The following is a 25,844-nucleotide window of genomic DNA, read 5'->3' as shown; positions in this document are numbered from 1 at the left end:
TACAGTTCCCCACAGTCGTTTAATGAACAAAGTAAGAGCATACGGACTATCAGACCAATTGTGTGATTGGTTTGAAGAGTTCCTAGATAACAGGACGCAGAATGTCATTCTCAATGGAGAGAAGTCTTCCGAAGTAAGAGTGATTTCAGCTGTGCCGCAGGGGAGTGTCGTAGGACCGTTGCTATTCACAATATACATAAATGACCTTGTGGATGACATCGGAAGTTCACTGAGGCTTTTTGCCGATGATGCTGTGGTATATCGAGAGGTTGTAACAATGGAAAATTGTGCTGAAATGCAGGAGGATCTGCAGCGAATTGACGCATGGTGCAGGGAATGGCAATTGAATCTCGATGTAGACAAGTGTAATGTGCTGCGAATACACAGAAAGAAAGATCCCTTATCATTTAGCTACAATATAGCAGGTCAGCAACTGGAAGCAGTTAATTCCATAAATTATCTGGGAGTACGCATTAGGAGTGATTTAAAATGGAATGATCATATAAAGTTGATCGTCGGTAAAGCAGATGCCAGACTGAGATTCATTGGAAGAATCCTAAGGAAATGCAATCCGAAAACAAAGGAAGTAGGTTACAGTACGCTTGTTCGCCCACTGCTTGAATACTGCTCAGGAGTGTGTGAACCGTACCAGACAGGGTTGATAGAAGAGATAGAGAAGATCCAACGGAGAGCAGCGCGCTTCGTTACAGGATCATTTAGTAATCGCGAAAGCGTTACGGAGATGATAGACAAACTCCAGTGGTAGACTCTGCAGGAGAGACGCTCAGTAGCTCGGTACGGGCTTTTGTTGAAGTTACGAGAACATACCTTCACCGAGGAGTCAAGCAGTATATTGCTCCTTCCTACGTATATCTCGCGAAGAGACCATGAGGATAAAATCAGAGGGATTAGAGCCCACACACAGGCATACCGACGATCTTTCTTTCCACGAACAATACGAGACTGGAATAGAAGGGAGAACCGATATAGGTACTCAAGGTACCCTCCGCCACACACCGTCAGGTGGCTTGCAGAGTATGGACGTAGATGTCGGTTCTCAGTATATGCGAAAGAAGGCAATTAAGAAAGTTAATTTAATGTCGTGTGGGTAGGGCCTCCCGTCGGGTAGACCGTTCGCCGGGTGCAAATCTTTCGATTTGACGCCACTTCGGCGACTGGCGCGTCGATGAAGATGAAATGATGATCATTAGGACAACACAACACCCAGTCCCTGAGCGGAGAAAATCTCCGACCCAGCCGGGAATCGAACCCGGGCCCTTAGGGTTGACATTCTGTCGCGCTGACCACTCAGCTAATGGGGGCGGACAATTAAAGTCTCATCTGTATTTATATTCTGTTTAGGTACTGATTATGTGCGAACAAAGGCACTTAACAGTGTCTTTCCGTACATACATTCTGCTTACATTCTGTTCCCCGAACCAAGGCAAATTAATATCGTCTCATGCCTACTTACACCATCTGATCAAAAGTATCCGGACGCCTATTAGTGCTCATTAATATGGGGTGAGTCCACCTTTTGCTTTTATGACAGCCTGAACTCCGTTGCGGACACTTTCACTGAGTTGGTTGGTTGATGGATTTGGGTGAGGGGCCAAACAGCGAAGTCACCGATCCCATTAGATTAGGGGAGGGTGGGGAAGGAAATCGGCTGTGCCCTTTCAATGGAACCATCCCGGCATTTGCCTGAAGCGATTTAGGGAAATCAAGAAAAATCTAAATCTGGATTACCGGATGCGGGTTTGAACCGTCGTCCTCCCGTATGAGAGTCCAGTGTGCTAACCACTGCGCCATCTCGCTCGGTTTCACTGAGTTGTACGAATGCCTGTGGACGAATGACAGCCCATTCTTCCTCAGGAGCCGAAACCAGAGAAGGTAATGATGGCCAATAGGGTGTGGAGCGAAGTCGAACATCCCAAAGGTGTTCCTTTGGGTTAAGGTCGGGAGTCTGGGCCCGCCATCCCATTTCAGGAATGCAAATTTCCACAAGCTTAGTAGGCAAATATAAACTTAGTACTTGGAAAAGTATGTTGTTGAGGGAAATGTACACTCCTGACAGCCTTAGGGGTGGGATGAAACTGTCATGGAGTAACACATAAAAGTAATCTAAAACTAATGATACCAGAGCCAAATTTTTGCCGTTCCTGATTTGTGACAGTACTGTTGTTGTTCTGGTCTTCAGTCCAAAGGCTGGTTTGATGCAGCTTTCCATGCTACTCCTTTCTGTTCAAGCCTCTTCATCTCCGAGTAACTACTGCAATGTACATCCCTCTGAATCTGCTTACTGTATTCATCTCTTGGGCTCCCTCTACGATTTTTGCACTTCACGCTCCCCACGAGTACTAAATTGGTGATCCCTTGATGCATCAGACTGTGTCTTCCAACCAATTCCTTCTTCTAGTCAAGTTGTGCCACAAATTCCTCTTCTCCCCAATTCTGTTAATCCTCCTCATTAGTTACGTGATTTACCCACCTATTCTTCAGCGTTCTTCTGTAGCACCACATTTCAAAAGCTTCTATTCTCTTCTTGTCTAGACTGTTTACGTTCATGTTTCACATCCATACATGGCTACTCTCCATCCAAATACTTTCACAAAGGACTTCCTGACACTTAAATCTATACTCGATGTTAGCAAATTTCTCTTCTTCAGAAACGCTTTTCTTGCCATTGACAGTCTACATTTTACATCCTCCCTACTTCGACAACAATCACGTATTTTCCTTCCGAAATAGCAAACCGCATTTACTACTTTAAATGTCTCATTTCCTAAACTAATTCCCTCAGCATCACCTGATTTAATTCGCCGGCATTCCCTTATCCTCATTTTGAATTTGTTGATGTTCTCCTTATATCCTCCTTTCAAGACCCTGTCCATTCCGTTCAGCAACTCTTCCAAGTCCTTTGCTGTCTCTGACAGAATTACACTACTGGCCATTAAAATTGCTACACCACGAAGATGACGTGCTACAGACGCGAAATTTAACCGACAGGAAGAAGATGCTTTGATATGCAAATGATTAGCTTTTCAGAGCATTCACACAAGGTTGGCGCCGGTGGCGACACCTACAACGGTATTACATGAGGAAAGTTTCCAACCGATTTCTCATACACAAACAGCAGTTGACCGGCGTTGCCTGGTGAAACGTTGTTGTGATGCCTCGTGTAAGGAGGAGAAATGCGTACCATCACGTTTCCGACTTTTATAAAGGTCGGATTGTAGCCTATCGCGAATGCGGTTTATCGTATCGCGACATTGCTGCTCGCGTTGGTCGAGGTCCAATGACTGTTAGCAGAGTATGGAATCGGTGGGTTCAGGAGGGCAATACGGAACGCCGTGCTGGATCCCAACGGCCACGTATCACTAGCAGCCGACATGACAGGCATCTTATCCGCATGGCTGTATCGGATCGTGCAGCCACGTCTCGATCCCTGAGTCAAGACAACAACCATCTGCACGAACATTTCGACGACGTTTGCAGCAGCATGGACTATCAGCTCGGAGACCATGGCTGCGGTTACCCTTGACGCTGCATCACAGACAGGAGTGCCTGCGATGGTGTACTCAACGACGAACCTGGGTGCACGAATAGCCAAACGTCATTTTGTCGGATGAATCCAGGTTCCGTTTACAGCATCATGATGGTCGCATCCGTGTTTGGCGACATCGCGGTGAACGCATATTGGAAGCTTGTATTCGTCATGGCCATACTGGCTCTACCCTTCATTCGATCCCTCCGAAACCCTACGTTTCAGCAGGATAGTCCACGACCGCATGTTGCAGGTCCTGTACGGGGCTTTCTGGATACAGAAAAAGGTTCGACCGCTGCCCGGGTCAGCACATTCTCCAGATCTCTCACCAATTATAAACGTATGGTCTATGGTAGCCGAGCAACTGGCTCCTCACAATACGCTAATCACTACTCTTGATGAACTGTGGTATCGTTTTGAAGCTGCATGGGCAGCTGTACCTGCACACGCCATCCAAGCTCTGTTTGACTCAATGCCCAGGCGTATCAAGGCCGTTATTACGGCCAGAGGTTGTTGTTCGGGTACTGATTTCTCAGGGTCTATGCACCCAAATTGCGTGAAAATGTAATAACATGTCAGTTCGAGTATAATGTATTTGTCCAATGAATACCCCTTTATCATCTGCATTTCTTCTTGGTGTAACAATTTTAATGGCCAGTAGTGTATTAAGCAGGTGATCACAAAGTTTTGGCTTGTCGAGTATGTGCCTATTTTCTGTTGGTCTTAGAGTTTTAATCAGCCGTTTTCTAAAACACCGGAGGTTCTTATGATCAACCCTCCACTGACGTTGATCAACAGTATCCACATTGGACAGTCGATATACTGTCTTTACTTTGTAAGGTTTCTTTTGTGCCTGTGGATAGCTCTGTGAACTTCTGATGACAATCTTCGCAATAATGTGCGATTAAAACCAAAGTTCACCAGAAGACTGAGCTAAGGCTCCAAATTGCGCCATGCCTTGTAAATAAAAATCTCAATGTATGCCTAAGAATTACTTTTGGTACTGTAACGGAAACATACAGTCGCAGATGCAACCGTCGCAAATGAAGTTGTTAACGGATGAAGTCCTTGTATAAAGAGAGTCGTAACGCCAGAAAATGTTCACTAATGAAGGAAGACTTGGAGAAGAATGGCGGTCGTGCAGCAACCGCCAACAAAGACAAATGTAACGTTTTAGGTACTAACAGGAGAAAATACCAACTGTTATTGGATTACACGACCAGTGATGAATCACTGGCAAAACCGTCCAACCATTAAATATGCCTGTTAACCAATTTTTAGTGGCGGTGTTCCAGTGCCTGTCCTATTCATGCATGTCCAAAGGAACAGGCATTGTGGCGACTACAGCATTATGAAATACAATAAATGTATTCGCAACTGTGAACATGAACAACCATCAGCTGTATAATGGAGTGACGATAGTGAAAATTTGTGCCGGTTCCGGACTCGTGCCCGGATTTCCCGCTTATCGAAAGCTGCCGCCTTACCGTTTGGCTATCCGACTCAAACTTCCACATGTCCTGAACCATGTGTCTACAACCTGTACTGACATACCGTTACGTATATTTCCGTACAAGCGAGACATTTTACTTAAAGTTGCTTGCCCGGTGTCAGCGGATAAATACAATATTGCAACGCCTGTGTTATTCTGAATTACGATGCAAAGTTCATTTGGACTTGCATCAGTGCCCGTGTTATTTCGAATTACGATGTAAAGTTTCTTTGAACATGCATGTCCAAAAATAAATATCTTGTTCATCCGCCAACGCCGGGCAAGCGACTTACAAGTAAAATGTCTCATCTATAGGGGAATACACATACAGGGCTATTACAAATGATTGAAGCGATTTCATAAATTCACTGTAGCTCCATTCATTGACATTGGTCACGACACACTGCAGATACGTAGAAAAACTCATAAAGTTTTGTTCGGCTGAAGCCGCACTTCAGGTTTCTGTCGTCAGAGCGCTCGAGAGCGCAGTGAGACAAAATGGCGACAGGAGCCGAGAAAGCGTATGTCGTGCTTGAAATGCACTTACATCAGTCAGTCATAACAGTGCAACGACACTTCAGGACGAAGTTCAACAAATATCCACCAACTGCTAACTCCATTCGGCGATGGTATGCCTCTGTTAGGGGAAATCAACGGGTCGGCCTGCAGTGAGCGAAGAAACGGTTGAACGCGTGCGGGAAAGTTTCACGCGTAGCCCGCGGAAAATTGGCTCATGCCAGAACTGGAGATCGACAGCGCCGACTTCATCTTTCAACAGGATGGTGTTCCACCGCACTTCCATCATGATGTTCGGCATTTCTTAAACAGGAGATTGGAAAACCGATGGATCGGTCGTGGTGGAGATCATGACCAGCAATTCATGTCATGGCCTCCACGCTCTCCCGACTTAACCCCATGCGATTTCTTTCTGTGGGGTTATGTGAATGATTCAGTGTTTAAACCTCATCTACCAAGAAACGTGCCAGAACTGCGAGCTCGCATCAATGATGCTTTCGAACTCATTGATTGGGACATGCTGCGCCGAGTGTGGGAGGAACTTGATTATCGGCTTGATGTCTGCCGAATCACTAAAGGGGCACATATCGAACATTTGTGAATGCCAAAAAAACTTTTTGAGTTTTTGTATGTGTGTGCAAAGCATTGTGAAAATATCTCAAATAATAAAGTTATTGTAGAGCTGTGAAATCGCTTCAATCATTTGTAATAACCCTGTAATGTATGAGCACATGGTTGACGATATGTGGGAGTTCGGGTAAGGCTTCAGTTGTGCTCGGATAGCGAAATGGTCAAGACGACCGCTTGCGATAAGCGGGAAATCCGGGTTAGAGTACCTGTCCGGAACAAATTTTCGTTGTCGTCATTCCATTTTACGGCTGACGGTTGTCCACATTCGCAATCGCAAATATATTCAATAATTTTTAGTGGAGCGACCGCATTAAACTAGTTGTCAGAAGGGCTGATTTCTGACAGCTGAGCACGGGCAGAATTTCAAGAATAATTCTCTCACAATGTTTGTTTGACGATTCACGAGTACTGCTGACACTGTGGGAGATAGAGAACATTCAAAACAATAGCAGCGCTTTCCATCACAGGTTCGTTATGGTAAGCGCAAGGACGTCTGTCATCTAACCACAGTGGCATGCACTATAAGAGTACATCGTGGACACGTTTTCTGTTAGTATTCCTCACGATGCTGTGACCGGATTCAGCTCGTTATTAACAATCCGAACGAATTCAAAAGTAATAGCAGTGTACATGGCTACAACACTAGGAGAAAGGATGATCTTCACTACTCAGGGTTAAATCTAACTTTGGCTCAGAAGGGGGTAAATTATGCTGCCACAAAAGTCTTTGGTCACTTACCTAATAGCATCAAAAGTCTGACAGATAGCCATTTAGCATTTAAAAGGAAATTAAAAGAATTTCTTAATGGCAACTCCTTCTACTCATTAGATGAATTTTTGGATATAGTAAGTGGGTAATTTCACAACCCCCACAGAAAAAAAAAATTGAGTGTCATGTAATATTTTGTGTAATGTAATATCTTGTATAGACACCTTTTATTAACCTGACGCGTTCCACATCATTACGAAGTGTCGTATTCATGATCTATGGAACAAATATTAATCTAATCTAGTCTAACCACATTATACGCTAAAGCATTAACAACTCGGGGTGCTGACTGGACTGGATATCCTTCGCTGGACGACCATATGCTGTGCTAGTTCTGTGCAGCTGGACGAGCCTGCACAGATGACACTTTTATACTGAATTTGAGACCGATGTATCTTACCTCAGACACTTACACTGTATTAAATGATTCAGAAAATGATTTAGGAGCTGGAAGGAGCTGACGTTTTTCAAAGCATTTGCTAGATCTGTCACAGTCCTTATACGAGGTGCATTCAACTCCTAAGGCCTCCGATTTTTTTTCTAATTAACTACTCACCCGAAATCGATGAAACTGGCGTTACTTCTCGACGTAATCGCCCTGCAGACGTACACATTTTTCACAACGCTGACGCCATGATTCCATGGCAGCGGCGAAGGCTTCTTTAGGAGTCTGTTTTGACCACTGGAAAATCGCTGAGGCAATAGCAGCACGGCTGGTGAATGTGCGGCCACGGAGAGTGTCTTTCATTGTTGGAAAAAGCCAAAAGTCACTAGGAGCCAGGTCAGGTGAGTAGGGAGCATGAGGAATCACTTCAAAGTTGTTATCACGAAGAAACTGTTGCGTAACGTGAGATCGATGTGCGGGTGCTTTGTCTCGGTGAAACAGCACATGCGCAGCCCTTCCCGGACGTTTTTGTTGCAGTGCAGGAAGGAATTTGCTCTTCAAAATATTTTTGTAGGATGCACCTGTTACCGTAGTGCCCTTTGGAACGCAATGGGTAAGGATTACGCCCTCGCTGTCCCAGAACATGGACACCATAATTTTTTCAGCACTGGCGGTTACCCGAAATTTGTTTGGTGGTGGTGAATCTGTGTGCTTCCATTGAGCTGACTGGCGCTTTGTTTCTGGATTGAAAAATGACATCCACGTCTCATCCATTGTCACAACCGACGAAAAGAAAGTCCCATTCATGCTGTCGTTGAGCGTCAACATTGCTTGGCAACATGCCACACGGGCAGCCGTGTGGTCATCCGTCAGCATTCGTGGCACCCACATGGATGACACTTTTCGCATTTTCAGGTCGTCATGCAGGATTGTGTGCACAGAACCCACAGAAATGCCAACTCTGGAGGCGATCCCCAAAACAATTCTCTTCACTTTCTCGATCATGTCGTCAGACGGGCTTGTGCGAGCCCGAGGTTGTTTCGGTTTGTTGTCGCACCCACGAACACACTTTCGACACATCCATAACTCCATCGTCACATGTCTCCTTCAACTGTCGATGAATTTCAATTGGTTTCACACCACGCAAATTCGGAAAACGAATGATTGCACGTTGTTTAAGTAAGGAAAACGTCGCCATTTTAAGTATTTAAAACAGTTCTCATTCTCGCCGATGGCGGTAAAATTCCATCTGCCGTATGGTGCTGCCATCTCTGGGACGTATTGACAATGAACGCGCCCTCATTTAAAACAATGCGCATGTTTCTATCTCTTTCCAGTCCGGAGAAAAAAAATCGGAGGCCTTAGAACTTGAATGCACCTCGTACAACAATAACATTTGACTAAAACTAGAGGTACACGAAACTTGTCAGAACACTGTTGCAGAATCAACGAAAAAACCGTGCCAAATTCAAACGAACGCAAAATCTCTAAGACTGGCAATCTTTTACAGAAGCTCGAAACTTAGCACAAACTTCAATGCGAGATGCTTATAATAGTGTCCACAAAGAAATTTTGTCTCGAAACCTGCCAGAAAATCGAAAGAGGTTCTGGTGGTATGTAAAGTATGCTAGCGGCAAGACACAATCATTGCCTTCTTTGCGCGATAGCAATGGACATACTATTGATAACAGTGCTGCTAAAGCAGAGTTATTAAACATAGCCTTACGGATTTTCTTCACCAAAGAAGACGAACAAATACATGATTTAGGAGGCAATCTGAGCAGCCGCTTTAGGTTGTTTGCAGATGGTGCTGTCGTTTATCGTGTAGTAAAGTCATCAGCAAATCAAAACCAATTTCAAAAGATTTAGATAAGATATCTATACTGTGCGGAAATTGGCAATTGACCCTAAATGATGAAAAGTCTGAGGTCGTCCACATGAGTGCTAAAAGGAATTCGATAAACTTCGGCTATACGATAAATCAGTCTACTCTACATGCCGTAAATTCAACTACATAGCTAGGAATCACAATTAAGAACAACTTAAATTGGAAAGAATACACAGAAAATTTTGGGGGGAAGGCGAACCAAAGATTGCGCTTTACTAGCAGAACACTTAGAAGAGGCAGAAGATCTACTAAAGAGAATGCCTACACCACGCTTGTCCGGCCTCTTTTGGAGTACTGGTCCGTGGTGTGGGATCCTTACCAGATAGGTTTTACGGAGTATATCGAGGAAGTTCAAAGAAGAGCAGAAAGATTTGTATTATAGCGAAATAGGGGAGAGAGTGTCACTGACATGATACAGGATTTGGGATGGACGTCATCAAAACAAAGACGTTTATCGCATATCACGAAATTTCAATCGCCAACTTTCTCCTCCGAATGCGAAAATATTTTTTTGATGCCGACCTACATAGGGAGAAATTACCATCATAATAAAATAAGGGAAGTCAGAGCTCATACGGAAAGATACTGATGTTAGTTATTTCGGCGTGTTGTTCGAGATTGGAATAATAGAGAATTAATGTGAAGGTGTTTCAATGAACCCTCTTCCAGACACTTAAGTGTGATTTGCGGAGTATTCATGTAGATGTAGATGTGAAATTTTGATGACTGTTTTGATGTAGCCCTAGCTTTGAGATAGGGAGGTGAACCAGACCTGGTTTGAATCTGCACTCCGCACCACTGACCGTTCGTTAGGTACACCGACTAACCTGGTTGTGGTCTGAGAGTTTTTCTTGATTGCTGTCCTTAGATGGTGATGGGTGTGGGATAAGAGAGGAAGCGCAGCAACAGACACAAACAACAAACTCACGATGAGCAGAGTCATCTGTTGTGGGCCCAGCAGCATCAAGATGGCGCAAAAGAGGTTTCAAAAATGCTTCAAATGGCTCTGAGCACTAAGGGACTTAACATCTGAGGTCATCAGTCCCCTAGAACTTAGAACTACTTAAACCTAACTAACCCAAGAACATCACACACGTCCATGCCCGAGGCAGGATTCGAACCTGCGACCGTAGCAGTCTCGCGGTTCCGGACTGAAGCATCTAGAACCGCACGGCCACCGCGAAAAATAGGTTTCCATGGACTGGTAAGAGTGAGTGAGACGTCGCAATGATTAACACACTCCACTCGGATCCGAGAGGCGCGACTATCCATATTTCGGTTTCCGTAGTTTCTCTAAATCATCTGAGAGATGAATACTGGAATTGTTCCTTCGAAAGTTACCCATTGGAATTCCTTCTCTATTCTCGTTCATCCCGAATTTGTTCTACATTTCTACCGAATTCATCACCGACGCAACGTTAAACCCTCATCTCCCTTCAGTCCCTTTGTAACTAATCAGTGTTTTTTCAGCTTGTTACAGCTTTATACTCTTTTCCCAATTCTTACCACAGGTCTTCTAGCAGACCAATGGATTGGTCCACCATGAGTAATCGGATATAATTATTTGAGAATGCCAGCCATTCGTGGTGGCGAAACGCTGTATTATCAATGGAACAGCTGCCCGCCTAAGAATCTGAAACATATATGCCTTCAGGCAATATATGTTGTCCAACCTGTCTTTGAATTCTCCTTCTTCTTCTTCTTCTTCTTCTTCTTCTTCTTCTTCTCCCTCTTCTTCTTCTCGTTGTCCTCTTCCTCTTCCTCCACCTCCTCGTCCACCTTCTACTCTCCTCCTCTGTCTTGTGCCAGGCCGTACTATTTGAGCCTACGATCATCTACATCTTCAAGCACGTATCTTTCTACTCCCACTATTATTTTTATTTCTTCGTTAACCTTCCGATGTCTCCATACTGGGCCTGCATCTCGTGGTCGTGCGGTAGCGTTCTCGCTTCCCACGCCCGGGTTCCCGGGTTCGATTCCCGGCGGGGTCAGAGATTTTCTCTGCCTCGTGATGGCTGGGTGTTGTGTGCTGTCCTTAGGTTAGTTAGGTTTAAGTAGTTCTAAGTTCTAGGGGACTTATGACCTCAGATGTTGAGTCCCATAGTGCTCAGAGCCATTTGAACCATTTTTTCTCCATACTGGGCAACTTATCGTTTCTCGTGGCTGCTAATGTTCGTCGAACTCTCTGCGTCTTGTTTCACAGAGTAATAATAATTGAATAATTGTACCAAGCAATCTCTTCTGTGCCGCTTTCTTAAAAGAATTCGTTCTTAAGAACGAATTTTCTCTCTGCAGTGGAATGATTTGAAACCTAGAGTATCTCGGAAATGGCGAAGCTGTTCGACTGTTGCCGGCCGAAGTGGTCGTGCGGTTCTAGGCGCTACAGTCTGGAGTCGAGCGACCGCTACGGTCGCAGGTTCGAATCCTGCCTCGGGCATGGATGTGTGTGATGTCCTTAGGTTAGTTAGGTTTAATTAGTTCTAAGTCTAGGGGACTGATGACCTCAGAAGTTAAGTCGCATAGTGCTCAGAGCCATTTGAACCATTTTTTGTTCGACTGTTCACGTGCTACTGGTGTAGACATCCATTGAAACGATTGAATGACAGTGAATCCACGAGTAGGTGACTAAGTGTTGGACAAACATGCGTCATCACAGAAGCTTGCCCGCTCTGTGAAGCAGGATAGGCGGCGATCTGTGGCAGATCTGATGAGAGAGTACAATGCTGGTTCAGAGACATGTGGTTCGGAGCACAGCGTTCAGCGCACATTATTGAACATGGGGCTCCAGAGTAGACGACCCTATGTGTTTCCGTATTACCCCAGCAACATCGTCAATTACGATTGCATTGGGCACGGGATCATCGAGGTTGGATCGTGGATCAACCGAAACATGTTACTTGGTCAGATGAATCACGTTTCTTCTTGCACCAGATCGATAGTCGTGCCCGAATACGCCGTCATCTGGGCGAAAGGCCGATCGACACATGCACCCCGCCAGATACGTAGACTCGCGGGAGAAGTATTGTGCTATGAAGGATAATCACCCGGGCTTCAGTGAGACCTGAAGCAGTAATCGAAGGCACCAAGACATCTATGGAATACATGAACGTAATGGTGGATAGCCTGCATCCCTTTGTGCCTGTTGTCTTCCCCGACGGCAATGATATCTTCCATCAGGATAACTCCTTGCGTCACAAGGCCAGAATTGTGTTACAGTGGTTTGAGGAGCATGATACTGAACTCAGGCTGATGTCTTTGTAACCAAATTCACGTGATCTGAACCCGATCGAAATTACCTGCGGATGCTATCGGCCCACAAACCACTGGCCTACAAATAATGGGAATTTGATGAGCCATGCGTTGACTTATGGTGCCACATGCCTCCGGAAACATAACAAGGACTTATCTAATCTATGCCACACAGAAAAGTTGTCATAGCGAGTTCCAAAAGTAGACCAACATGCTAGTAAGCAGGTGGTCATAATGTCTTGCCTCATGAGCGTACATCGTCGAATCCTTCCCGGGACGCATCTGATACAAGTTCTCCCGAGCGAGAAATGAGCTCTTGTTTTCACTCTGCAGCGGAGTGTGCAGTGATATGAAACTTTCTGGCAGATTAAAACTGTGTGCCGGACCGAGACTCGAACTCGGGACCTTTGCCTTTCGCGGGCAAGTGCTCTACCATATGAGCTACCCAAGCACAACTCACGACCTGTCCTCACAGATTTACTTCTGCCAGTACCTCGTCTCCTACCTTCCAAACTTAAGAGAAGCTCTCCTGCGAACCTTGCAGAACTAACACTCCTGAAATGCGGAGATATGGCTTAGCCACAGCCTGGGGGATGTTTCCAGAATGAGATTTTCACTCTGAAGCGGAGTGTGCGTCTGTGAAGACATGCAAGAGAAAATACGATTCATGGTTGATATGAATCAAGAAGTGAGCACATTCTATCTTAAATATTTAATAGGCCCATTGTTTCGTATTTAATACAAATTTGAGGAATAATCTTGGATTTTAGCAGCCTTTAAATACACTCTCATAAAAAAAAACACTGCAACGTTTGCAGTTTCCTGCCATTCATAGTAAGTAGCCCGCGGAATGAAACAAAGGAGTCTGAATAATAAAATAAAAAATAATGTATTTATCTTCTACTATTCTCGAAGGGTGTGATGTTTTCCTGTAAAAGGGTTCGAGATTTTTCTTTTTAGCGCCATTCATAAGTAAACTACTAGTTCCATTGCTGTCGATTTAATCTAAATTTTAATTTCTGTATAGTTTTGCTCATTGTGGCGTAATATAACCGTGTTGTCAATGTTGACAAATTCACAAAATTCAGAAACACCTTAAATCCATCTCATACAGGTCTTTTTTATCCTGAGCCCAAGAACCAACTAACATCGTAAATGCATATGGCCCAAAACTACCACTCTCAAGCATTTGAGTATCTAACTCTTTTTGATGATTAATGTACTTTTTAAAACAATAAATATATTTTCATACTGTTGTGCACGAAGCCAGGTTTACGTAAATTCAAACGGTTTTAACATAAAGGCAGTTTTACATCCATTTAACTGATTTGACCTCTGTTGTGCACATACCAACTTTTTACTTGAACATTAACCAGACTTTTAATTAATTTTTTATGAATCACGACTGGTCTTATCTGTCTCGAAACTATATAACAACAACATTAGTAATCAGTTTTTGATGTTGCTGAGCAACAGTCTTACAATAATTTTCAAATGAACCCACTGCCTTTCGACTGTATTTTGTTTATTTAGTTACGACCCAGGCTTCGCCCTTTTATGCCATTTTCCATTGATTGAGTTTATGTCATTAACATATATTGCAGGACATCAGGCTCCAAATTGGTCAAAATTAATAAAAATATTGGCATTTCGTGGGGAGCTAATATTTTTCTTAATTTCACCCAATTTCGAGCGTGGTGTCCTGTAATATATGTTAATGACATAAACTCAGTCACTTCAAAGTGACATAAAAGGCAGAAACCTGGTTCGTAATTAGATAAACATCAATCCTGTCAAATGGCGATGTTGTCATTTAAAAACATTAATAATGTTGCAAGGTTTATTAGTTGGAACACCAGTAGTAATGTTATTTACCTTCAATTGACTGAAGTACAAGATTTTTGGAAGATATGAGAAACTTACAATGAAGAATTAATTTTTGAGTAATAGATATTTTTAAATACGAAATATTAAACAAAATTATACGGAGAGGGTGATGTTTATTTTTACTTTGTGTTTGAAGTAAGCTCTAAATTTAATGAGAGTGTTTCTTTGTGGTTTGAAGCGCGTCTACTAAAGCATTGTCTACAGAATAATTATTATTAAAATATTCAGAGTGAATCATTATTTTAATACAATTTTGGTGCTACATGAATAATTTATGTTTAAAGAAACGATAGTAACAGAATGGAACATGTAAATAAACAGTTGCAGCACTCAGAAATTGCGAACGGACAAGTTCGGTGAAAGTGACAAATTTGCGTCAAGCATCAGAAATATGCCATCAGCAGCATTTTTATCTCAGAATACGTGGGATAGAATGCCCACTACGATCAGAAATGCTGTGTGGATTATTGTCCAATGTGTGATGTCGAGTATCCTAAAGTTACTGAAAACTGAAGAATTGGGAAATTAATCCTTTTCTAACAAAGAAGTTGTTAGAAAGGAGGAAGGAAGGTTAGTGTTTGATGTCTCGCCAACAATGGGGTCATTAGAGAAAGAGCACAAAATCCGATTCGGGAGGGTTAAGACGGAAATCGGCCGTGTCCTTTCAAAGGAACCGACTTAGGGAAACCGCGGAAAACCTAAATCTAGATGGCTGGAACGGGGACTTGAACGCGTGTCCAATGTCTTGTCACTGAGCCACCTCGTACGGACCATTGGATCGGAAGAAATTTCTACTTTTCAATTTTTTTCAGTTGCGAACATACCGCCCTATCATCATCCATTTTAGATAGTTGTATAAAATAATGCTAAGTAGATACCAGGAAAGGCTGCAACATCTCAGTACACTGACACCAAATAACAATCATCTACATCTAGATTTATGTTCTGAAACTACTGAGAAGTTCATGTCAGAGGGTATTTCCCAGTGTGCTACTTCTTAGAGAATCTTCCCCTTCCACCCGCGAATGGAGCGCGTGAAGAATGACTGCCTATTTGCATCGTTGTGCGCTGTAATGTCCAGTCTTGCCTCGCGGTACTAGGGAGCGATAAATGTATTACTAATTTCCTTCCTTACAGCTTCTTCTTGAAGCATTTTAAGCGTGCTTACGCTGGATAGTTGGGGTGTCTATCTTCAAGCGTTAGCCATTCACGATTTTCAGCATCTCGTGACGCCTCCACATGGGTCAAACAAACCTATGGCTGTACGTGCTGCCCTTCTTTGTATCCGTGCAATATCCCCTGTTAGTTCCATATGGTACGGGTCCCATACTCTTGAACAATATTTTAGAATGGATCTCACGAATGCCTTCCAAGCAGTCTCCTCTGTAGACAGCATTTTCCCAGCACCCTATCAGTGAACCTAAGCCTGCCACCTGCGGCTGAGCCTGTATGATAATTCCGTTTCATATACCTACAAATTTTTACACGTAGATTTTTATTTGAGTTGACTGATTCCAGTTGTGACTCATTGATGGTGTAGTCGTAGGACCCCTCTTTTTTGTGAAGAGTATAATTTCACATTTCTGAATATTTAAAGCGAATTGCCAATCGTTACGCTACTTTGAAAGCTCTTGAAGTTCGTACTGAATATTTGTGTAGGTTTCTGTCAGGCAGTGTTTCATTATAGATAACTACATTATCTACGAAAAGTCTGTGATTACTACGATGACAACTCATGGCATTCAACCTTAATTTATGTCCTATACACAACTCAACAACGCTTTTCGAGAGAAAATGCTCTCATGTTTAGGTTGTAAAACTTAGCTCATGGGATTAAAACGGTAAGTTTTGCAAACTGATGATGTGAGTACTGTCCCTCGAACGGCGTTGTTGAGCTGTGTGTAGGACAAATTTACGGTTCAATGCTACCAATTATTACTGAAAAAACATAACAACCGTTATCTCAGATCCGTAAGTAATAACATTAAATCTGAGGTCACTATTAACATTGTCAGTAATATCATTAATATTCAACATAACGGAGGTCCAACACGTTTCCCCGAGGCAAGCCTGAAGCTACTCCTACATCTGTCAGTGGCTCTCTATCCAAGATAAAATGCTGCGTCCTCCCTACCATGAAATCCTCAAGCAGTAACAAATTTCTTTTGATATCCCATACAGTATTAGTTTCATTAACAAGCGTTGGTGTAGTATTGGGTCAAATGCTTTTTGGAAGTCAAGAAATACGGCATGTATCTGACTGGATTAATCCATGGCTACCAGGGTGTCATGCAAGAAGAGCGCGTGTGGCTTTCGCGTGAAAGATGTCTTCGGAATCCATGCTGGTTGGCGTGGTAGATGTCATTTTGTTCGAGGTACATTATATGGTCAAAAGTAACGGGGCACCTGGCTGAAAATGACTTACAAGTTCGTGGCGCCCTCCATCGCTAATGCTGGAATTCAGTATGGCGTTGGCCCACCCTTAGCCTTGATGATAGCTTCTATTCTCGCAGGCATTCGTTCAGTCAGGTGCTAGAAGGTTTCTTGGGGAATGGAAATCCATTCTTTAGGGGTGCTGCACTGAGAAGAGGAATCTACCTCGGTCGGTGAGACCTGGCACGAAGTCGGCGTTCCAAACGTCCCAAAGATGCTCTGTAGGGTTCAGGTCAGGACTCTGTACAGGCCAGTCCATTACAGGGATGTTATTATCGTGTAACTACTCCGCTATAGGCCGCGCATTATGAACAAAACATCAATGTGTGCTGTTATAGTGCGACGCAAAACAACAAGGGGTGCAAGCCCCCTTCATGAAAGACACGACCACGTCATAACATCACCGTTTCCTAATTTTACTATTGGCACTACTGGCAGATGACGTTCAACAGGTATTCGCCATACCCACACCCTGCCATCCGATCGCCACATTGTGCACCGTAATTCGTCACTCCACACAACTTTTTTCCGCTGTTCAATCGTCCAATGTTTACGCTGCTTACACCAAGCGAGGCGTCGTTTAGCATTTACCGGCATGATCTGTGGCTTATGAGCAGCCGCTCGACTATGAAATTCAACTTTCCTCACCTCCCGGCTAACAGTCATAGTACTTGCAGTGGATCCTGATGCAGTTTGGAATTACTGTGTGATGTCTGCCTATACACATTATGACCCTCTTCAACTGTCGGCGGTTTATGTCAGTCAACAGACGAGGTCGGCCTGTACACTTTTATGCTGTACGTGTCCCTTCACGTTTCCACTTCACTATCACATCGGAAAAAGTGGACCTGGGGATTTTTAGGAGTGTGGAAATCTCGCGTATAGACATATAACACAAGTGACACCCAATCACCTGACCACATTCGAAGTCCGTGCGCCCCATTCTACTCTCTCATGATGTCTAATGACTACTGAGGTCGCTGGTATGGGGTACCTGACAGTAGGTGGTAACACAATGCACCTAATATGAAAAAGTATGTATTTGAAGGTGTCTTGATACTTTTCATCACATAGTGAATCTCATTAAGTTTGACTCTGAATACGTTAAAAGATTCTAAAGGGATGGATGACAAAGATTGACGCGTTGTTTAATACTCGATATTGTGTGAAGTATAGGCTTTGCTAGTTTTTCTGTAGGTCTCCAGTCTGCGTCTGTATTGCGTAACTTAAAGGCACCCAAGCATTACAAACGTAGAAACTCTCTCTGTTCAACTTTCAAGCAAGCAGTCGTTGTTTTTGTATATTTCTTCTTGTTGGGAAAAGCGTTGTACTTTACGTTACAACGCGTCATTATTACCCAATGGCTAATAGTGTATCGCTCATGGTTTCTGTTACGCAATGGTGCCAACGGCTGTTGTCTATCACAGTGCATTTCTAATTTTAGTTTTTTTTATCCCCCTGTGTCTATACCGACGCTGAATGGTTAAAACCACTATCACTGAACAACAACCACAGTTCATATCTGGAAACAATACGTAGTAGTTTTGTATTCGTTTGACTACACTTGTAATCCCAGTCTGCTCTACTAGTGTAGATTCAATTGACATTGGACAGGACAGTTGCCTATTAATAGTCTTCTTATGAAAGGCCCTACAGAATGGAACTTAGCTATTAGAAGATACCTTCTACAATCTTCACTAGTAGTAACTGTTGCAATTTACATGATAGAATTTTTAAGGTAATGTTTTAGGTTATAATAACTTACAATAAATAAAGTTTCTTATCAACTGATCAGTGATTCTTCACCACAAACATTAAGTCGTTGTTCTTGGGTGGTGTTTGCAGTCGAATAAAACTTTTTAAATGACGCCATGGTCACCTTCGACTACTGAAATTATTAATTTTTAAAATCCACTATTGCAGTTTCGGCCTTTAGCCATTCTCGAGTGGAACACAGCAAAACTTTCATGACATGTATAGGCCTACATGTCTGACAGTTTCACATTCTGACATGCACTAAAACACGAGATTTTCGTTGTGTTCCGCGAGAGAAACGCTAAAGACCGAAACTGCTATGTTAGATTTAAAAAAAATAATAATTTTAACACTCTAAGATGACTATGACGGTTTCTAAAACTCATGTCTATTAATACTAACAGAAAAATTTGTTTTCTTTAGTCTACAGCAGCACTATTATTTAGTTAAATAAGTACTGGGTTCGATACCAAGTACTATTATCAGTGATCTACGATCAGAAACGAAACAGTGCACGATTAAAATATTGTTTAGGATTATTTACAAAACATTTTTCTGCGTGATAGCTAATATATGGTACGAACAGCAAAATTAAAATACGTGAGGCCCCATATCCCTGGTGCGCATTCGCCAAACTCGATTACGGAAGTAGGTGACAATATATTACAAAGTAATACTATGTGTTAACAAGATACAAACTGCCGCGAGAAGTATACGGAGTTATTTTGATACAGTAATACTAAAAAAGATATACGAAAATATTAAGGCATTGCGTAACACATGGAATGTAAGAAGGAAATGATGAACGCATAGCACAGACTTTTTTTTACTTACGTGGGTAAGCGAATTTGGCGACTGCATGCCAGGGGGAAGGGGCTATCTATATTTTATGGTTGCACTTCGCACTATACTTCAACGATTGCACAGAAAAATATTTCATGAATGAAGAGTAGAAATGGAAAACGTTCTATGTGAATTTTTTTCATAAACTCGTTTCCAGTGATAGTGGCTGTTTTTTTTATGTTCTGTGCCAAATCATGAAGGAAGTGTTTCATACATTCATTACCAGAAGATGCGAGTTCCTTAAAGTGCTGTGCATCAAAGCCACCTCCATTTGGCCTGGGATAGTCTGAAAAAACAACACTCAAGTTTTTGGTGAATGGGCGCAGCTTTTTGAGTTGCGACAGAGATTTTACGGTTGTAGAGAAGCGAAGAAGGAAGGTAAGCGAGGCCTTTGTTCCCCAAGATTTACACAAGTCTTTTGAGTCAGCTAAAGTTATAAACCCAGTCGTTTAATTCCAATCCATACAACTGACTTATCTGTTTTTAAAGTTGCTGTTGGAACATTACTTTAAACGCAGGCGTGTAAGATCTCCAAATGCAGTTTCATCAAAGTGTCTCATACTCATCTCTCTCAAATATTCTGAAACAGAAGAATGGAAAAATGTTTTCAAAAGAGGAAAAACGGTGGTAGACGTTTGCCATGCCGTGTTTCATCTGAAAGACCAGCCGTGTTTAACGGTTGCAAAACAGAAAGACCTGGTCACGATGTTGCCATTTCTTCCTCGACAACACAGGAAGTTTTGCAGTAAACTTCGCAACATATCATAGCAAGAACAGAGTTGTATAAGAAACAGAAGTCGGTACTGAGACGTATTATTCGTGAGTTTAATTTTGTTATTCTCTTGCAAAGAAATAAAAAATAAAAGCATTGAGAAATGGTTTTTGCTGACTACAGCTCTACTAAAATGTTACTGCTGTATTTCTGTACTTGTATTATAACAGATAAAACACATTGCCTCTGTATTAATGACACGTGGAACAAAAACTTCTTAATTGGCACTTAGAATCTATCATTTTCCTGATATTGCACTTAGGACGTTGTATATATTATTTATTTTCTAATTTGTCTGTTAATTTTTTGCTGTAATGAAGTGGGCAATGTAATTCTACGGTATCAACTTACCTTCTCAGTTTTTCGAATGCAAATGAAAGATACATTGCTTCTTGATTTTCTTAACTAATTTCAGCTCTGGTACTTGAAACGTTTCCCGCTTCCACTCTTCGAATGTTCCTAAAGACTATTTTAATTGTCCACTGTTATGTTTCTGATCTTATGCTGTTTTGATAATGGTGTTTGGTACAGTACCCGCTAATCATTTGGGAAAATAAATGTGCGAACGTAGACTAAAGCAAACACAATTTTTTAACACTCACACATAAAACAACAAACATTTTTAAAAGACAAGGGATAAACATAGGATTCAAAACAAACAATTCAATCCAAAGGCACATACCAAAAATAACAAAAACACAGATATCTACCAAAAAGCAGGAATTTACCAACTACAGTACAACACATATGATGGAAGGTACATAGGACAAACCAGCAGAACATTTGACACCTGGTACAAAGAACATATCAGAGCATGGAAATATGGAACGAGCCACTCAACTTTTGCAGAACATTTGAGAGAAAATAACCACAAACCTACTAAAGACAAAAGATATGAAAATAATTAGAATAAATAATGACGGACATCTCCTAACATTACAGGAAAATTATCATATATACAAAACAAAGGCTGAGAAGAAACAACTACTAAATGACCAAGTAAATACGACTAACTCACTGTTTACACTGATTGATCGTATAACAGACATAAATCCCAACAAATGATTACACATCTGATTCCTCTCATAAGTATATACAGGAAAATATAATAATAATTATTATTATTATTCTTACTATTGTTATTTTTAAGAATAAAAAAATAATTTTTATTTTATTTGTATTTTTATTTTATTAAAAAAAAAGAAATCTCTCTCCCTCTCTAATACACACACACACACTACACACACACACACACACACACACACACACACACACACGCACACATACACAAAACAGTTGAATGCAGAAAACTGTGAATGTTGGTAACACTTAGAAAAACAAATGAAATTCTGTATTAAGAAATGGCAGTTACAGTGATGTGTAACGCAAACAGTGACTGTAAGGTGTCCACCTGCTTGCCAGATGAGAAAAAACAGTTTGCTTGGATGCAATGAATTAGAAGTTACCTGTAAGTACCTTTCCATTTCATAAAAAAACGTTAAGGAAGTGTTTTTAAATCTATAACCTAGGTGTGAAACCATAACCTATGTGTAAAAATGGACAAATCATGTAATATTTCAGGATACCCACTGAAGATGCCTTGTAAAAAAGGCGAAACGCGTCTGGGTGCATAAATAAAAATTAAAATTTCGATGTGCAGCAAACGAAAAAGGCATTTTCTTTGAAACAAGTGCAATTTACAATTTTTTTAGTCACTGTTTCTAAAACCAATATGTTGGGAACATGTAGTAGTATTAACGCTCACCCTGCAATGCAGTACAAAAAATTATAAAGTGAGAACCCAACATTGACCTATGCAGTATTGTATACTGTTTACGAACGTCGACGTAGTTTAACTACGCATACCTCAGTACTAGTGGATGTAGTTTACTGCGATATTTCTTCTAAAACTAGCTAAACAGCTTTTCCCCTTTAACATGATAACGTCTTCAAAATAGATTTCGTGTTTGCAGAGGCAGTCACGCCGAAATAAACTACAGTTTTTGTCAAGATAATCTCAAACTTGGGTAACTCTGCTAAAAATAGTCATAGCACCGACGTCCGAGTCTCGTTTTAAAGGGGAGGGATTAATGTTTCTGTCAGCATACCTCCAACATTCGTGGCTATCACACTTCGCACAATGCACAGGTGCAAAGCGAATTCTCTATCTGAAAGTTGCGCATTCGATGTGCGACCGCGAAAGGCATCGTATTTCACGTACTGGTAATGAAATCTTAGTGAAACAACTGTTTTTTCGAAGAGAAATATATGTTTTACAAGTAATATCCCAAAACCTCGGAAAGATTATGAGGCAACCACGTTGAAAATGTTTGAAATTTTCCGATTATCTTGTAAGTAAGTTTGTGAGGGCAAAGTACTACCAGTATTGCAAAAATTGGGCACGAATTATAAATCAAAAACATCGGGCATGGACCTAAAGTTGACGTTACAGTACTGCCGCAAATACAGGCAACATAATAGTACTCGGAGAAATGAGGTGGCACCTGACGAGCTGGAGTCAAGTTGTTATTATTGTTGTTGTTGTTGTTGTTGTGGTGGTGGTGGTTGTGGTGGTGCTCAGTCGGAAGACTGGTTTGGTGCAGCTCTCAACACTACTCCATCCTGCGGAAGCCTCTTCATTTCTTCGTAGCTGCAACAACCTACATCCAGCTGATCTTGCCCACTGTAGTTAAATCTTGCTCTCCTTCACAATTTTTAACCCTCCATACTCCCGTCCATTACCAAGCTGACTATTCTTTGACACCTCAGGACGTGTCCTATCAACCTATCCATAGTTCTAGTTAGACAGTTGTGCCATAAATTTCTTTTGTCCCTAAATCGAATCAATATACATCATCATCAGTTATCCAGTCCATTCATCTAACTTCCTGCATCCTTCTACAGCACCACATTTCAACAGCTTTTGTTCTCTTCTTCTTTGATCTGTTTATGGTGTATTTTTTACTGCCATGAAGGCTGCTCTCCAGACAAACATCTTCAGAAAATATTTTCTATTACGTAAATTAACATTAGATGTCAATGAATTTCTCATGTGCAGAAATGATTTCTTACTATTGTTAGCCAGTATTTTATGTTCTCTCTACATTTGTTTTCATCAGCTATTTTGCTGTCCAGAAAGCAAAATTAATTTACTATTTTCAGCACCTCAAAATTTTTATTTCTTCTTCTTGAAGTTTAAAATTCTTTCTCAAATTTTTTCTTTGGTTTTCTTTACTGCTTGTTCAGTGTATAGACTGATTAACATCGGGCATAGGCTTGAAACCTTCTCAGTCGCTCCTCAGCCACTGCTTACCTTTCATGCCCTTCGAGTCTTGTAATTGCCGCCTGATTTCTGTACAAGCTGTATACAAAGCTCTGAACAACGTTTCCCTCCTTGCCTTTTACTCCGCTACATTCTGAATTTCGAAGAGTGTATTCCAGTCAACATTCGGAAAAGCTTACTCTAAGTGTACAAAGGCTATAAACATAGGTTTGCCTTCCTTCGCTCTGTGATAAGTTGTAAGGTCAGTATTGCTTTACAAACGTTATTAACATTCTACATCTTCATTTTTCATGTCTACATATATGCAACGCTTTGCCGCCAGAGGGCTCCGAATTGCGACGAGTAACATAGTGCTGTGTAACGTAAATATGTCGGTGCGTCAGAAACAGCATGCTGTGATCGAGTTTCGAATTCGAAGAGTTCGTCTACACATGCAGCACCCTCTTCTTCGGCATGACAATGCCAGACCATACACGAGCTCTGCGACATCCGCAACAATCCGACACCTTGGGTTCGCCATGATGTTTCTTGTGAGGCGCTCAACATCGTGGTCATCAGCGTCCGTACAGTTCCTAATCTTTCCATTTCCGTTCTCGGCACTTCCCAAATGAGGATGAGATGACGAGGACAACACAAACACCCAGTCCACGGGCGTAGAAAATCCCCGACCCGGCCTGGAATCGAAACCAGGCCTCCGTGATCTAGAGGCAGCAGAGTCCTACCTGGTAAGGGTCCCAGATTGATAATAACACGAGTCGGTCGAGCCAGCGCCTTGTAAGCCACATCTTTGTGGAAGAGTTACATTTCCTTAAGATTCTTTCCATGAATCTCACTCTGGCATCTGCTTTTCAAGCTATTTGTTTTAGGTGGTCTTTCCACTTACGGTCGCTGCGAATAGTTTCCCTAGATATTTTACGGTAGATGCGGCTTCTAGAAGTTTGTTATCAATATTGTAGTCCTACAGGAGCGCTTTCATTTCCTGTTATCCGCAATGTTTTACGTTTGTTTACGTTCAGTGTCAACTGCCAGGACCTGCAACATTCTTCAATCCTCTGCAGGGCATTCTGCAAATCAGTACTGTCTTCAGGAGCTGCTACCTTGTTATGAACAACGGCATCACTGTGAACAGTCTTAAAGAGAATGCGACGCTTTCTACTAGATCGTTTATATGCATTGCAAACGGTAACGGTCCTATCATACTTTGTCACCGATCATTCTCCACCCGATTTTCATCTGCTTCCAAAACTTAAAAAGCACCTTCGAAGATTTAATTTTGATAGTGATGAAGTTGTGCAAGCAGAGGAGACGTTATGCCTTCGTCAACATAGTCAAACATTCTACAGTGGCGTATCAACAAAGTGGTCCCTCGGGAGAAATGTGTTCGGCGCCCGGGTAGCTATGCGGAGAAATAATTATGTAGACACGAAGACTAAAAATGTAGAGTGTTAATAATGTTTCTTGTATTTAAAAAACTTGAAGGGCTTTTACATACAAAAGTTCGGAGGCATTACTTTTCACTACGGCTTTGTACTTTCCTTCGGTACCCAAACTGATCTTCCCCGACGTCAGCTACTAACAGTTCTTCCATTCTTCTGTAAATAATTGTGGTCAGAATTTTGCAACCATTACTTATGAAACTGGCGGTTTTGTAGTACTCACACCTATCATCACCTATCTTCTATGTGACTGTACAGGGTCACAATTATTGAACTATTCGAAATAAAATCGTCATAACTTCTGAACAGTTTGCGTTGGGACGTTCAAACTGCACGGCGTAGCATGATGGGAATTAGTATGCTCATACATGGTTTGGTTTAGCGGCGAAGCCACTTTCATTTGAATGGGTTCGTCAATAAGCAAAACTGGTGCGTCTGGGGGACTGAGAATCCGCATTTCGCGATCGAGAAGTCTCTTCACTCCCAACGGGTGGCTGTGTGGTGTACAATGTCCAGTCACGGAATAATCGGTGCGATATTCCTTGATGGCACGGTGAGTACCGAAGGGTACGTGAAGGTTTTGGAAGATTTATTCATCCCCATTATCCAAAGTGACCCTGATTTTGACAAGATGTGGTTCATGCAAGGCGGAACTCGATCCCATCGAAGCAGGAGAGTGTTTGATGTCCTGGAGGAGCACTTTGGGGACCGCATTTTGGCTCTGGGGTACCCAGAGGCCACTGGCATTGGACTCGATTGGCCGCCATATTCGCCGAATCTGAACACATGTGACTCCTTTTTGTGGGGCTATAGTAAAGACAAGGCGTACAGCAATAACCCTATAACCATTGCCGAGCTGAGAACAGCCATTCAGGAGGTCATCGACAGCATCGATGTTCCGAACTTCAGCGGATCATGCAGAATTTCGCTATTCGTCTGCGCCACATCATCGCCAGTGAT

At 42.1% G+C, this 25,844-nt stretch overlaps 1 protein-coding gene across 1 annotated transcript in view; it reads left to right on the top strand.

Moving 5' to 3' along the window:
* The window catches only part of LOC126187871 (uncharacterized), a 332,017-nt gene that overhangs the window by 349 nt on the left and 305,824 nt on the right, over positions 1-25,844 (top strand). The gene's annotated exons all lie outside the window — the stretch shown is intronic.

Source organism: Schistocerca cancellata, chromosome 5 (assembly GCF_023864275.1).
Source record: "Schistocerca cancellata isolate TAMUIC-IGC-003103 chromosome 5, iqSchCanc2.1, whole genome shotgun sequence".
Taxonomy (NCBI): domain Eukaryota; kingdom Metazoa; phylum Arthropoda; class Insecta; order Orthoptera; family Acrididae; genus Schistocerca; species Schistocerca cancellata.
Note: the sequence above shows the minus strand (reverse complement) of the source record. Positions and strands in the feature narration are given on the sequence as shown.